Source organism: Myotis myotis, unplaced genomic scaffold (genome assembly GCF_014108235.1).
Source record: "Myotis myotis isolate mMyoMyo1 unplaced genomic scaffold, mMyoMyo1.p scaffold_m19_p_8, whole genome shotgun sequence".
Lineage (NCBI taxonomy): Eukaryota > Metazoa > Chordata > Mammalia > Chiroptera > Vespertilionidae > Myotis > Myotis myotis.
Genome location: NW_023416390.1, coordinates 90,309,225 through 90,325,195, shown reverse-complemented (window position 1 = coordinate 90,325,195; position 15,971 = coordinate 90,309,225). Strand labels below are relative to the sequence as shown.

The 15,971-nt window shown below is 38.0% G+C and overlaps 1 pseudogene; it reads right to left on the bottom strand.

The window, feature by feature from the left end:
• Positions 1–10,594: 10,594 nt before the first annotated feature.
• Positions 10,595–11,902, bottom strand: LOC118661753 (annotated as a pseudogene).
• Positions 11,903–15,971: the final 4,069 nt, after the last annotated feature.

The following is a 15,971-nucleotide window of genomic DNA, read 5'->3' as shown; positions in this document are numbered from 1 at the left end:
TATATACTCCAGAAAGAACACCTGTCCATCCTGCTATTATCATTTTCCCAGCTTCCAGAAATTTTGTTCTTCTTTCTGAATGATTTTATTTTTCAGAAAAGGCAGCAAACTCCTCCCTATATAAACAGCTTCCATAAGCTTCTAAGAAATTTACTGAAAATTGCAAAGCTGTGGAGTTGCAGAAAACTTATAGAGAAGCTAAACAAGAAATATAATAAAGACCATGTCTTGCCTCTTGTTCCACACTTACTCAACCTTCATAACAGAAGAGGCTCTGACTGAGATGAATATTTTGAATTCTTAAGCATCAGTAAACAATATATTACAAATGAGATTCTCTAAAAGTTCTCATGACCATTATTCTGCATCTGGGTAATGGTTTAACAGCTGCTCAAAGCCCCAAATCCTTAAATCATTTTGACTCCTTTTCTTCTCTCCTACCCTATCTCAAATTCCTCAGCAAACCCTGTCAGCTTTATCTCCAAAATGTGTCCTCTAGTCCAGCCAGTTCGGCTCAGTGATTGAGCATCAATTTATGAACAAGGAGGTCACAGTTCAATTCCCAGTCAGGCATATGCACAGGATGCAGGCTCATTCCCCAATAAGGGGTGTGCAGAGGCAGCCAATCAATGATTCTCTCTCATCATTGATGTTTCTCTCTCTCTTCCTCTCCCTTCCTCTCTGAAATCAATAAAAATATTAAAGAAAATAAAAAGAATGGAGGGGAGCATTTGCATGAGGGAGGAGGACTGCTGCCTTCGGAAGACGGCATATGGGGTGTCTAGCAGATAGCGCTGCTGGACAAGCACAGCTGGTAGACTGCTTCAAGTTTCATTGATGTTGCAGGTGAGCTTCCAAGGGAGTCCTCTTGTTTAGATAACAAATCAAGTATTTAGTGGGCTATGCCTAGTAGTGCCGGCATATGCACATGTTTCTATCACTCCCTCTTCATTCCCGTCTGAAATCAATATATATATATATATATATATATATATATATATATATATATATTAAAGTATTCTTCACCTGCCAACTCCTTTCTATCTTTTCTGCTACCAACCTTATTCAATTTTCCATCAGCTCTTGTTGGACTGTATAACATATAAGCATGTGTTTACTTCTGGGCTCTCTATTCTATTCTATTGATGTATGTCTCTATTTTTGTGCCAAAACCATGCTGTATTGATTACTGTATCTCTGTAATATTGATTGAAATCAGGGAGTTTGAAACCTCCAATTTTGTTCATTTTTCTCAAGAATGAATTGGCTATTAGGTGTCATTTGTGGTTTCATACAAATGTTAGGATTATTTGTTCTAGTTCTGTTTTAAATGCCACTAATATTTTGATAGGAATTGCAATAAATTTGTAGATTGGTTTGTGTAGTATGAAAATGTAAACAATATTATTTTTAAATCTATGAACATGGTATATCTTTCCATTCATTTATGTCTTCAATTATTTCATTAATGTATTATAGGTTTCACAGTACAGTTTTTATCTCCAAGGATAAATTAATCCCCAGGCATTTCATTTTTTGATGCAATTGTAAATTGAATTGTTTTCTTAATTTCTCTATCTGTTACTTTGTTATTTGTGTATAGAAATGTACAGATTTCTTAGTATTAATTTCATATCTTGCAATCTTAATGAATTTATTCGTTTTAATGGATTTGGGGTGGAATTCTTAATGTTTTCTACATGTAGTATCATATCATCTACAAATATTAACAATTTTGCTTCTTTCATTCCTATTTGGATATTTTTATTTCTTTTTCTTAATTGATTGATATAGCTAGGCTTTCCAAAACTGTGTTGAATAAGAGTGGAGACAGTGGGAATCTATGTCTTGTTTCTAATCTTAGAAAAAAGCTTTCAGCTTTTCAACATTGCATATGTTAGTTGTAGGTTTGTCATACAAGACTTTTACTATGCTTGACATATTTCCACTCTGTTGAGAGTTTATATCATAAATGGACGTTGAATGTTGAAAACTATTTTTTCATCTTTTGAGATCATCATATGATTTTTTTATTCTTCTTTGTGTTTACATGGTATAACACATTAATTGGTTTGTGAATATCAAACCATTCTTGCATTCCTGTTATAATTCCACTTTATCAGTGTGTGGACATTTCAGTGTATTGCTGAAAATTTTTTTTTCAGGTATTTTGCATCTATGTTCATCTGAGACATTGTCCTTAATTTCATTTTTTGTAATATCTTTGTCTAGTTTTGTTACCAGGGTAATGCTGGTTCATTGAAAGATTTTGGAAGCTTTCCCTTCTCTGCTATTTTTTTTTTTTTTTTGAAATACTGTAGGTTGAGCAAAACAGCTATAAATTCTTCAAATGTTTGGTCTTGGGATTTTATGTTGTTGTTGGGATATCACTATTCTTTTAAAACAAATTTTATTATATTATTTATTACCTCAAAACTCCTCAAAGTTTTTTTAATGTCATTTAGAATAAACACAAAGATCCTATCATGGTCTAAGATACACTTAATGTTCTGGCCTCTGTATACCTTTTATACCTCACTATGTACCATTTCTTTGCCTTCACATCCTACCAGACTGGCCTCCTACCACAAGCCTTCTCTAACTACAGGGCTTTTGTTATATTTTATTTATCTATTTGGAACCTTTCTGTAAGTGGTAAATAGACATCCGTAATTTCTGTGCATACATCACTACTATTTTCATAACATTGTAATCATACCAAGGAGAAACTCTACCAGTTAAACAATACCTCCTCAATCTCTCCCTCCTCCCAAGCATTAAAACCACTATTATACTTTCTGTATCTATGAATTTAACTGTATTTGGTAGCTCCTATATCTACACAATATTCATTATTTTGTTTTTAATTTATCTATCTTAGCAAAAGTTTTCAAGGTTCATATATGTTATTGCAATTATAAAAATGTTATAGTTTTATATGACTGGATACTATTTTATTGTATGTTTATATCACATCTTACTTATTCATTTTTGTTGCTGTTGTTGATGGTCATTTCTATTTCCAACTTTTTTCTATGGTGACTAATGCTGGTACAAACATTGGCATACAAGTATCAAATCAAGTCCCTGCTTTCAGTTACTTTGGGTATATACCTAGGAATGGATTGCTGAGTCATATGGTAATTTTATGTTTAATTTTTTGAGGAACAACTACATTTACAACAGCTACAGAAGGGCTCCAATTACTCCATATCCTAACTTTTGTTATTTTTTGTTTTGTTGATAATAGATATTCTAATAGGTATGACATGGTATTATATTATGTTTTTTATTTTCATTTTCTCAATCATCAGTGATGTGGAGCATCTTTTCACAGGTTATTGATCATTTGCATATCTTCTTTTTGAGAAATGTCTATCTAAGTCATTTGTCCATTTTTAATTTGGTTTCTTTGTTTTGTTTTAGGATTTTACATAGCCTGGATAATAAACTTTATCATGTATATAATTTGAAAATATTTTCTTTCATGCTATTTCCCAATATTGATAATGCCCTTTGGTCACATTTTTAAAAAAAATTGATGAAGTCCAGTTTATCCTTTCTTGTTTTTGTTGCCTGTGCTTTTGGTGTCATATCCAAGACATCATCATCAAGTCTAATGCCTTAAATGTTTTCTCCTTTGTTTTTCTATGAGGTTTATACTTTTAGTTCTTACACTATGATGTTTAATCTATTTTTACTTGTTTTGTGTTTCTCATCAATGAGTGTTAGAATTTATTGTTTTAGATGTGAATATCCAGTATTCTAATCACCATTTTTGAAACTTGTTATTTTCCCATTGAATAGTCTTGGTATCTATGTTGAAAATCATTTGCGCAATGTGAGGATTTATGACTGGCTCCCTATTCTATTTAGAACGGAGATATATATGTATCTTTATCTCAGCACCACACTGAATTGACTATAGCTTTCTAGTAAGATTTGAAATGAAGTATGTTTTTTTGTTTGTTTGTTTTTGCAAGAGTGTTTTTGGGTACTCCAAGTCCCTTGAGAATCCAAATAAAATTCAGGATTTTTTTCAATTTATGAAAAAAATTTCCATTGTGACCTTGACAAAAATGCATTGAATCTGTAGATAACATTAGGCAATAATTTCATTTTAACAATATTAGATCTCCTAACTCATGAACACAAGATATATTTTCATTTATTTATGTTTTCTTTAATTTTTCAATGATAAATTATAGTTTTCAGTGTATATATCTTTCGTTTGGGTTAAATTTATTCCTAAGTATGTTATTTTATTTGGTGCTACTATAAATAGAATTGCCTTTTAAATTTTCTTTTCAGACCAATAGGCTGTTTAAGGTGTATTCTGTAAGCTCCACAGATTTGTAACTTACCCGGTTTCATTCTGTTTTTGAGTTTCAGCTCCATTTCATTGTGGTCACTATATATACCTTGTAAAATTTCAGTATTTTAAAAAAATTTTGAGACTTATTTTTGTGGTGTAACAAATGGTCTATCTGGAGAATGTTCACAGTGCACTTGGAAAAAATAGTGTATTATTTTGTTGGATAGAGTGTTCTATAAATATCTGCTAGGTCTATTTTTTATAGACTTGTTCAGGACTCTAGTTATTGATTTTCTCTCTAGAGGTTCTATTCATTATTAAAAGAGGTGTATTGAAGTTTCTAACTATTACTGTGGAATGCTATTTCAGCCTTTAATTCTGTCAATGTTTGCTTCGTGTACTTTGGGGGCTCTGATATCTGATGCATAGATGCTTATAATTATTCTATCTCCTTAGAAAATTTATTCCATTTTCAATATATTTGTCTTTTAAAAACATATTTGATGTAAAGTCTTGTTTGATAGCAAGCACATAGGTATTTTTGATTACTATTTACATGAAATATATATTTTCATTCATTAAATTTTAGCCTATTTCACCTATTTAAATATAAGGAAATCTCTTACAAACAGAAAATAAATGAATCATAAATATTTGTCTCTACCAATTCTTACATTTTATTTGAAAAATTTACATTTATATTTTAAGCAATCACTAATAGAGAAGGGATTACTTCTATAATTTCATTTATTTGTGTTTTTTCTTCACTAATGCTATCACTGCCTCTTTCCTTCATTTCCATTTACATGAAATATCTTTTTCTATCCTTTATTATTAATCTCTATGTTTCATTCTGAGGTGGGTCTCTTGTGGACAGAATATGCAAATATATATATATATATATATATATATATATATATATATATATATATATATAAAATTTTCATATGCATTCAGATATCCTGTCTTTGTTTGGAACATTTAAGCAATTTATATTTAAAGTGAATGTTGATAGGTACATATTTATTGCCATTTTATTTTTTATAACTATGTTCCTGTTTTTTTCTTTCTTCTGAAAGAAGTTTCTTTAACATTTCTTGTAATACTGGATTGGTGGTCATGAACTCCTTTAGCTTTTTCTTGTCTGGGAAGTCATTTATTTATCCTTCATGTTAAATGATGTCCTTGATGGGTAAAGTAATCTTGGTTGTAGGTCCTTGCTTTTCATCACTTTGAATATTTTATGCCAGTCCCTTCTGGCCTGCAAAGTTTCTGTTGAGAAATAAGCTGATAGTCTTATGGGAACTCCCTTGTAGGTAACTAAGTGTGTTTATCTTGCTACTTTTAAGATTTTATTTTTGTCTTTAACTTTGTCCATTTTAATTATAATGTGTCTTGTTGTGGGCCTATTTGGGTTCATCTTGCTTGGGACGCTGCACTTCCTGGACTTGTGTGTCATTTTCTGTCACCAGGTTAGGAAATTTTTAAGTTGTTGCTTCTTTAAATATGTTCTCAATCCCTTTCTCTCTTCTCCTTCAGATTTGGATATTGTTATGCTTCATCTTGTCCCAAATTTCCCTTAAACTATCCTCATTTTTAAAATTCTTTTTTTTCTTTTTTGCTGCTCTAAATGGGTGCTTTCTGCTACCTTGTCTCCCAAATCACTGATTTGTTCATGTTACATCTAACCTAAAGTTGTTTACTTCTAATGTATTCTTCCTTAAAGATATTGTATTTTCATTCCTCAATAGTTCTTTTTATGGTTTCTATGTCATTTCTTATGCTGTTGACATTCTCACTAAATTCCTTGAGTATCCTTATATCTATTGCTTTGTACTTTCTATCAGTTAGACCACTTGCCTCTATTTCATTTACTTATTTTTCTAGAGATTTATCCTCTTCTTTATTTCAGGGCATATGTCTTTCTCTCACCATTTGGCTGCCTCTCTGTGTTTGTTTCTGAGTGTTAGGTAGATCTGTTATGCCTCTCAGTTTGGGTAGGGAAGCCTTATGTGGTTCTGTTTAATCCCTGTGGGACAAGTCTCCCTGACCTAGGCTGGGTGCTCCAGGAATGTCCCTTCTTTTGGTTATGTGAACCTTCTTATTATAGATACCTCTTGATTACTGTCGGCCTGTTAATGTTGGGGTCGACCCTCAGGCTGGCTGACAGTGATAATCAACTCTGACCCCAGTGTACAAACTGCTGTGCAGGTGCAACACCATACAAAGAGGAATTCGCCTCAGCAGGTTCTGGTGCCTGCCAAAATCTCCCATTGAATATGCCTCTTGTGGAGCTAGCTCAATCTTGCTCTAATGTTGTGTAAAGATTGTCACTAGGTGTATTATTTTGAGGACAACTTGATATGGACTCTAGTGCAAGTCAATGTCAGATGCTGCCTGTGACTGGCCCTGGGCAACCTGTTTAGAGCTTCAAAGTGATGCACATTTTGTGGCTGCCTCTACTGGGCCTAGGTGTGTGCGGGAAGGACCAAGCTGTGCGCTAACACCAGTTTCCACCAGCACCAAGCATGTAGGCAGGTCAGAAATGGCTCAAGACACGCCCAGATTCTCTCTGCCTGCTGGTTGCCTATTAGACTCAGTCACTGAAAGAGCCTATGGCAGTATGAGTTGTGTGAGTCACCAGGAAGAGCCAAATGATGTTCACCAGATTGATACACGTTCAAACTTGGTGCCAGTTCTGATTTTGAGGCCACTCAGAAAAAATCCCAAAGTACACCAAGGACAGCAGCCCGCAGATCTTTGTGGTGGGGTGGAGTCCCAGGGAGTCATCAGGGAGTTTTCCCTCTGCTATTGTCCTGTAAGCTGCACATGGTGACTTCTTTAAAATAAATACAATATGGAAAGTAAAAAAAAAAAATTACAAGTTCTGAAATAGAAAAACCTGACAACATAGCCTCATCCAGACAATAAAGTTTAACACAAACAGTAATGAGTCATGTTGACCTTGATATGCAATGAAAATGACACTTTGCTTTATGGTCTTTTTCCCTAGACCACAAAATTCTAGTCTACTCATAAGCAAAACAAATTCCAATTAAGAGACATTATACAACACCTCAAAACTTCAAAATCATCAAAGGAAGGAAATTCTGAGAAATACTCATAAGAGGAGCCTAAGGATATTAAAGATTAAATGAAATGTTTTATGTTGAATGTGATCTTGGAACAGAAAAAGCACCTTAGGTTAAAACAAAACAAAACAAAATAGTACAATAAAAATAATTGTGAATAAATTATGACTGGAATTAGCCATAATATACCCATATCAGCTCAAATGATAACAAATGCATACTACCAAAAGAAGCTAATAACTGGGAACACTGGATATAGTAAGTAGTACTCTATACAATCTTCCCAATTTTTTGTAAATCAAAAACTGTTCTGAAATAAATAAAATTATTTTAAAGTGAAGACAAAATAAAAATGTTCTCAAACAAAAACTAAGCAAAATGATCAGTAGGAGGCAAGCCCCATAAGAGATTAATGTAAGCTATTTTGAAAAAAAAAATACGTAGTTTTGTATTATTAGTGAATGTTATCATCCTTAAATGGTGTGGAATATTGTCAAATTGTTTTTATGACCTAGTCCAATCTTTTCTTTTATCTGATCAACTGAAATGCGTTTTTGTTGTTGTTGTTGCTGCTGTTGTTTGGCCTTCATTCTGTTGATGTGATATACCAATAGATTTCATATGTTGAACTACTCTTGCATTATACAAATAAAATAAAAAGCTTCTGCACAGCAAAAGAAACCATCAGCAGCCCTAACTGGTTTGGCTCAGTGGATAGAGCGTTGGCCTGTGACTGAAGGGTCCCAGGTTCGATTCTGGTCAAGGGCATGTATCTTGGTTGAGGGCATGTACCTTGGTTGCAGGCATATCCCCAGTAGGGGGTGTGCAGGAGGCAGCTGATTGATGTGTTCTTTCTCATCGATGTTTCTAACTCTCTATCCCTCCCCCTTCATCTCTGTAAAAAATCAATAAAATATATTTTTTTAAAAATGAAACCATCAACAAAACAACAAGAAAGCCCACTGAATGGAAGAACATATTTGCCAATGTTACCCTATATAATAAAGAGGTGATATACAAATTAACCCTCACGCCCTCACAAGATGGCTACCTATGACCAGGCCTGCAGGGGTGTTAGTGAGGGACGACCAAACGACTGAAGAAGTAGACTGTGTGAGGTGACCAAGCCAGCGGAGAGGCCATGAGGGGTAACCAGGCTGGCAGGGGGAGCAGTTGGGAGCAAATAGGCCAGCAGGTGGGGCAGTAAGGGGTGACCAGACTGATGTGGAGGGGGGCAGTTAGGAGCAACCAAGCCGGCAAAAAGTGGGCAGTTGGGGGTGACCTGGTTGGCAGTGGGGGCAGTTAGGGGTGACCAGGCTGCCAGGGAGGGCAGTTAGGGGCTATCAGGCTGGCAGGGGAGGCAGTTAGGGGCGACTAGGCAGTCAAGTGAGCAATTAAGAGCCAGAGGTCCAGGATTATGAGAGGGATGTCCAACTGCTGGCTTAGGCCCGATCCTGATAGAGCCTAAACCAGCAGTCGGACATCTCCCAAGGGGTCCTGTATTGGAAAGAGTGCAAGCTGGGCTGACGGGACCCCCACCCCTGGTCCACCCACAGGACCCCCACCCATGGGACTCTAGTGTCTGGTAAGGGCCTAATCTCCAAAATTTATAGGGAACTCATGCATCTTAACAAAAGGAAGATAAACAATCCAATCAAAAAATGGGCAAAGGACTTAAATAGACACTTTTCAAAAGTGGACATACAGAAGGCAAAGAGACATGAAAACATGCTCAAAGTCACTATCATCCAAGCGATGCAAATCAAAATGACAATGAGGTACCATCTCACACCTGTCAGAATGAACATCATCAACAAATCAACAAAGGACACGTGCTGGCAAGGATGTGGAGAAAAAGGAACCCTTGTGCACTGCTGGTGGGAATGCAGACTGGTACAGCCACTGTGGAGAAGAGTATGGAGTTTCCTCAAAAAATTAAAAATAGAATTCCCATTTGACACACTAATCCCACTTCTAGGTTATATCTCAAGAAACCAGAAACACCAATCAGAAAGGATACATGCACCCCTATGTTCATAGCAACACAATTTACAATAGCTAAGATTTGGAAACAGCCTAAGTGCCCATCAGTAGATGAATGGATTAGAAAACTGTGGTACATCTACACGATGGAATACTACGCTGCTGTAAAAATAGAAAGAATTCTTACCATTCGCAACAGCATGGATGGACCTGGAAAGCATTATACTAAGCAAAATAACCCTGCCAGAGAAAAATAAATATCACATGATCTCACTCATTTGTGGAATATAATGAACAACATAAACTGATGAACAAAAATAAATCCAGAGACAGAGAAACATTAAGCAGACTGTCAACTTCAGAGGGAAGGCAGGGGAGGGTGAGGGGGAGAGTGGTAAGAGATCAACCAAAGGATTTGTATGCATGCATATAAGCATAACCAATGGACACAGATACTAAGGGTGTGAGGGCATGTGCTGGGGCTTGGGGGTTGCCAGGGAGAGGTCAATGGAGGGAAAAGGAGACATATGTAATACTATATGTGATACTTTAAACAATAAAGAATTTTTTAAAAAAACTAATTTGAAAAAAATGTAAGTTGGTCATGGTGTATAATCCTAATATACTGCCTAATATGGTTTAGCCGTATTTTGCTGATAATTTTTGTGTCAATGTTCATTAAAAAAGTGTAGTCTGTAGTTTTTTTCTAATGTCTTAGTCTGGCTTTAACATCAGGATAGCGCTGGCCTCATGGAATGACAGGAAGATTGACATTAATTCTTCTTTTAAATTTGGTAGAATTTAACAGTAAAGCATCTGGTTCAGAGCTATTCTTTGTTGGCAGTTTTTTGATTATTGATTCAATCCCCTTAGTAGATACATTTACATTCAGATTTTCTATTTCTACAGGATTCAATTTTAGTAGGTTTTGTGACTCAAAATTTTGCGAACTTTATGTAAGTTATCCAATTTTTTTTAAAGAACCCTACTAGGAATTACTTTATTTTTCTTAGAAAAAAAATTCCAGGCATGAACAGTTGACATTTCAACAACAAAGTACTGATTGAGAGAGGTTTCAAAGAGCTGGGGATTCTACAATATCATGAAGAAAAGTTGGTAACCTGCTTCACTAGAGATGGGAGACTTCTGGCTACTAAGTCAAAATAAGAATTCAGTGGGATGACATTTCCTTCTGTAGTTATTTTTATTTTCTTTCCTGTCTCCCCTAGCCCTCAGAAATGCCACCATATAGAGCCCAGTAGCAGTTAGCTCAGGCTCCAACCTCCCCCTTGGGTAAGAAAAGGTGGAGAGAAGGGAGTCACTCCTGAGTCTCCATGCTTTCCTCCTCCTCTCCTTGAGGTGGTTCTTTTGTATTCTCCTCCTCTTCCTCCCCTTCCTTCTTCTCTGGTGGCTTCTCATAAGCCTTTTCTGAAGGTGTCACTATCACTCCATCCCAGGTAGATATTTCAGAAGCAAGACAGCTGGCATCACTCTCCTGGCCAAGGATCTTCCTAAAGCCACCATGTGAGAGGATTCAGACCAGAGCCTGAGCTGTGTAGCAGACCGTGTCCTGCTGTTCCAAAGTCATGACCTGAAGTTGCCACTCTCACAGGGGTCTGTGATACCCATTGACACTGGCAAGAACAGTCCTACAGCCAGAATCTGCAAGCACTGAGGGCCAAAGGCTGTCTGGTGGGGTTGTTCATCACAGCATAGTGCCCGAGTAGGTCAAGGATCCAGGGTGTGAGGGGCTCAAAGCCAGGAAAACGAATCCTCAGGTCCTTCAGAAGTCTGATGAGAACTTTAACTGTGGACTGAGAAGCATTTTCTTCAAACCAGCGGGCATGTTGGATGGCTGCTAAGGCACTCTGCAACACCTTGATGTCCAAATGGAGTTCTGGATCCAGTTTTTGGAGATTGGGTGGCACTGTTGTAACGAGAATCTTCACTGTAGCATCAGAAGAACAGATCTCAAAGCCAGTTTCATTGGTCAGCATGGTCAAAACTTCAGAAGGATCCTATGCTCTTAGGCTTTCCACGACTTTGTTCCCTAGAGCAGCAACAGCTTCCAACGCTGGCAAAATCTTTAGGATGACCGCCAGGTCAGCCACATGATGCCCTGCAGTCATTGTTCCCTTTTTATATGATCCAACCTGTCGCACTTCTTCAATTTGCACTTCAAATGTCCCTGGAGCCACAATCAAACTGTCAATCACATTGTTTATTTTTGTCAACAGAGAAAGGATAGTGTCCTGTTCAGCAGAATTAGGAGCAAGGTCCTGATTTCTTTTCGGCAATGCCTCACTGAAGGAAGATTCATCAAGTGCTGGCTTAACCCGAGGGAAGGCCACTTCACACAAATAGAAATCAAATGGGATGTGGGGCACAAAGGGCCTGACCCCTCCTCCCGGGCCTCCTCCGGAACCAAAGCGCCCGGCACGACCTCGGCCTCTGTCGCCCCTCATGGCGCCCTAGATCCTGAACAATGGAAGCCACACCAACCGCCCCTGTCCTCCGAGCAGCGACAGGCGCAGAGGCGGCGTGCTGGTATGCCAACACACCACCGCGCGATTGGCTGCCGCCTCACTCCTCCGCTTATGCCTATTGGTTTACCGTAGAAAACGGGCTTGTAAACCAATTGAAAATCCCTGCTGAGTTAGGAACTAGCCAGTCAGAATAGACTAGACAGTAATGGCGATTTTTTTTTTTTTTTTTTTTTTTTTTACCATCAGACATTAGACAACACTGTGTAAAGAGATTAGGGCAGAGATCACGTTGGAAACTTTCTATAGGAATCTGGAGACTCACCCGCGGAAGCAGAGTGGCGCATCGAAGCATGCTGGGCCCATAACCCAGAGGTTGATGGATCGAAACCACCCTCTGATAGCGGGACTATTCCTTTCTTTTTCCCCTCAACACTACTCAGAAGAAGCGGCTTTGAGAAAAGGAGGGTGTGTTGACTGAATCAGAGGGTGAGGGACTAGAAAGGAAACTGAGAGGCAGCTTCGGAAAGAGATTTCAGAGAAAGCGAGCAGGGAAGAAGCAAGGCGAGAAGGACCCGGCCCATCCCGTGGCAGTTTCCCCGCACTTCTTTTCTTTCCTCATTCTACAAACTCAACTTATCCATTTTTTTTGGCATATAATTCTTCATAGTTCTATCTTACGACTTTTTAAAGTATCTATAAAATTGGTAGTAATACCCCTACTTTGCCTTTTTATTTTAGTAATCTGAGTCTTCTCTCTTTTTCTCTTAGCAAATCTAAATTAATCACATAAATTTTGTTAATCCCAAAAGAACAAAATTTTGGCGTCTTTCATTTTCTCTATTTTTTTCTGTTCTCTATTTTATTTAACTGTGCTCTAATTTTTATTCTTCTTCCCTTCTGTTAGTTTGAGTTCAGTTCATCTCTGTTTTTCTATTTGCTGAAGGTATAAACTTAGATTTCTAAACTGAGATATTTCTTCTTTTTTAACATAGAGGGTTACAGCTATACATTTCCTTCTTAGCACTGCTGTCACTGAATCTTGGCCCTTAGTGAAGTTCTTCCCTGACAGTCTGCAAAGTCTGGGAGTCTTAGCTGTTATCGAAGTTTTATTTTTTAAAAATCTTTATTGTTGAAAATATTACATATGCCCCCCCCCCCTCTTTCCCCCATTGATCTCTTCAAGTCTGCCCCGCCCCCCACCCCAGACCTTCACCACTCTATTTGTTGTGTACATGGGTTACGCACATATGCATACAAGTTATTTGGTAGATCTCTAGCCACCCCCGCCCCCACCTTCAATCTGAAATTTGTCTATTCCATGCTTCTGTGTTTCTGGATCTATTTTTGTACATCATTTTATGTTGTTCATTAGATTCAACATATGAGTGAGATCATGTGATATTTGTCTTTCTCTGACTGGCTTATTTCACTTAGCATAATGCTCTCAAGGTCTCTAAGCTGTCCCAAAGGGTAAGAGATCCTTCTTTATTCCATGGTGTAGATGTACCACAGCATTTTTATCCACTCATCTACTGATGGGAACTTGGGCTATTTTCAGATCTTAGCAATTATAAATAGTGCTGCTATGAACACAGGGGTGCATATGTTCTTTCTGATTGTTGTTTCAGGCTTCCTAGGATACATTCCTAGGATGGGATCACAGGGGCAGTTTAATTTTTAATTTTTTGAGGAAATTCCACACTGATTTCCATAGTGACATTCCCAGTCTGCATTCCCAACAGCAGTATATTAGGGTGCCTTTTTTCTCCACATCCTCAACAGTACTTATTTGTTGATTTATTGATGGCAGCCATGATTACAGGTGTGAGGTGGTAACTCATTGTCATTTTAAGTTGCATCACTCTGATGACTAGTGACTTTGAGCATTTTCCAGATGTCTCTTGGTCATTTGTATATCCTATTTGGAGAAGTGTCTATTTAGTCTTCAGCCCATTATTTTTTTATTAGGCTGTTTGTTTTCCTTTTGTTGATTTATATGAGTACTTTATATATTGTGGCTATTAACCTCTTATTAGATGAATCATTGACAGATATGTTCTCCCATACAGTGACAAGAACAGACATATAGATCAATGGAATGGAACAGAGAACCCAGATATTGAACCAACTCATTATGCTCAATTAATCTTGATAAAGGAAGCAAGAGCATACAATTGAGTAAAGACAGTCTCTTCAATAAATGATGTTGAAATAAATGGATACCTATGTGTAAAAAAAAAAATGACACTAGACCACCAACTTACACAATACACAAAATAAACTCAAAATGGATTAAAGATTTAAACGTAAGCCATGGAACCATAAAAATCTCTGTAGAAAACATAGGCAGCAAAATGTCAGACATTTTACATAACAAAATTTTTCATAGCTCCAATTTCAAGCACATAAGAAACAAGGGGAAAAATATATACAAATGACTACATCAAAAAACCTTCTGCACAGCAAAAGAAAATGGCATCAAAATAAAAAAGGGAACCCACTGTATGTTTTCAAACAAAACAATCTTTAGGAATTAAGAAAGCAGGATATTATAGCCTGTTTAAAAAAAACAAAATAAATCTCCAGAAACAATCTCTGAAAAAACACAGGCTTAAGTCTTACCAGACAAAAACTAAATCTACTGTCTTAATATGGTTAAAGAGAAAAGATTATAAACAAAGAACTAAAGAATATTATGAAAGTAATATATGAAGAAAATCAGAATATAAACAAAGAGATAAATGTTATTTTTAAACAAGCCAACCAGCCCTGGATGGTGTGTTTCAGTTGGTTTGGCAACATCCTGGACCCCAAGGGTTGCTGGGTAGATGCCCAGTCAAGGCACATGCAAGAGTTGTGGGCTCCATCCGTGTAGGGGGTGTGTGGGAAGCATCCAATGGATGTTTCTCTCTCTCCCTCTCCAATCCTCTCTCTCTCTATAATTGTCAATAAAAAAAATCTTTTAAAAAAAGAGCCAATCAGAAGTTTTGGATCTAAAAAATGTAATAACTAAATTGAACTGAAATAAAAAATGTATGATTTAGAACTCAAACAGGCAAAAGAAAGAATCAGTGAATCTAATAATAAGACAATTGATATTACTGAGTCTGAGAACAGTGAAAAAAAAACGATCTAATCTAATAAAAGAGAAACATGCAAATTAACTGTACCTCTGCTACACCCACAAGCCACGTCCACCAGCCAATCAGGAGCGAATATGCATATTAAACCAACTAAGATGGCAGCAGCCAAGGAGCTAGAGTAAACAGGAGGCTTGGGTTGCCCCCGGCAATGGAGGAAGCCAAGTTTTCCGCCTGCCCTGCCAGCCCTGAGCTCCGCTCAAGACTACAAAGTTTCAAATATAGAAGATAAATAAATCCCAGATACCTGGGTCCAGCCCGTGGCCATTGCCAGCCTGAAAACGGCCATCAGCCCCTCACCCAGGCTGGCCAGGCACCCGAGTAAGGCCTCCAACCCTGAAGGGGGTGTGGCCAGCCTGAAAACAGCCCTCAGTTCCTCACCCAAACTGGCCAAACCCTCATGGGGTGAGGGTCCCCACTGGGGGGCTTGACCAGCCTGCAAACAGCCATCAGTCCCTCACCCAGGCTGGCCAGGCATCCCAGCAGTACCCCCACCCTGATCCAATACCCCCTTCAGGGCAAACCAGCCGGCCCCCACCCGTGAACCAGGCCTCTATCCTATATAATAAAAGGGTAATATGCAAACTGACCCTAACAGCAGAAAGACTGGGAATGACTGGTCACTATGACACACACTGTCCACCATGGGGCAGATGCTCATTGCAGGAGCTGCCCCCAGGTGGCCAGTGCACTCCCACAAGGGGAGCTCTGCTCAACCACAAACCAGGCTGATGGCTGCCAGTACAGCGGTGGTTGTGGGAGCCTCTCCCACCTCCTCAGCAGCGCTAAGAATGTCCAACTGCAGCTTAGGCCTGCTCCCCGCTAGCAGTGGACATCCCCTGAGGGTTCCCGGGCTGCCAGAGGGATGTCTGACTGCCAGCTTAGGCCCCTTCCCCCCATGAGCAGGCCTAAGTCAGCCAGTGGACATCCCCCGAGGGTTCCCAGACTGCAAGAG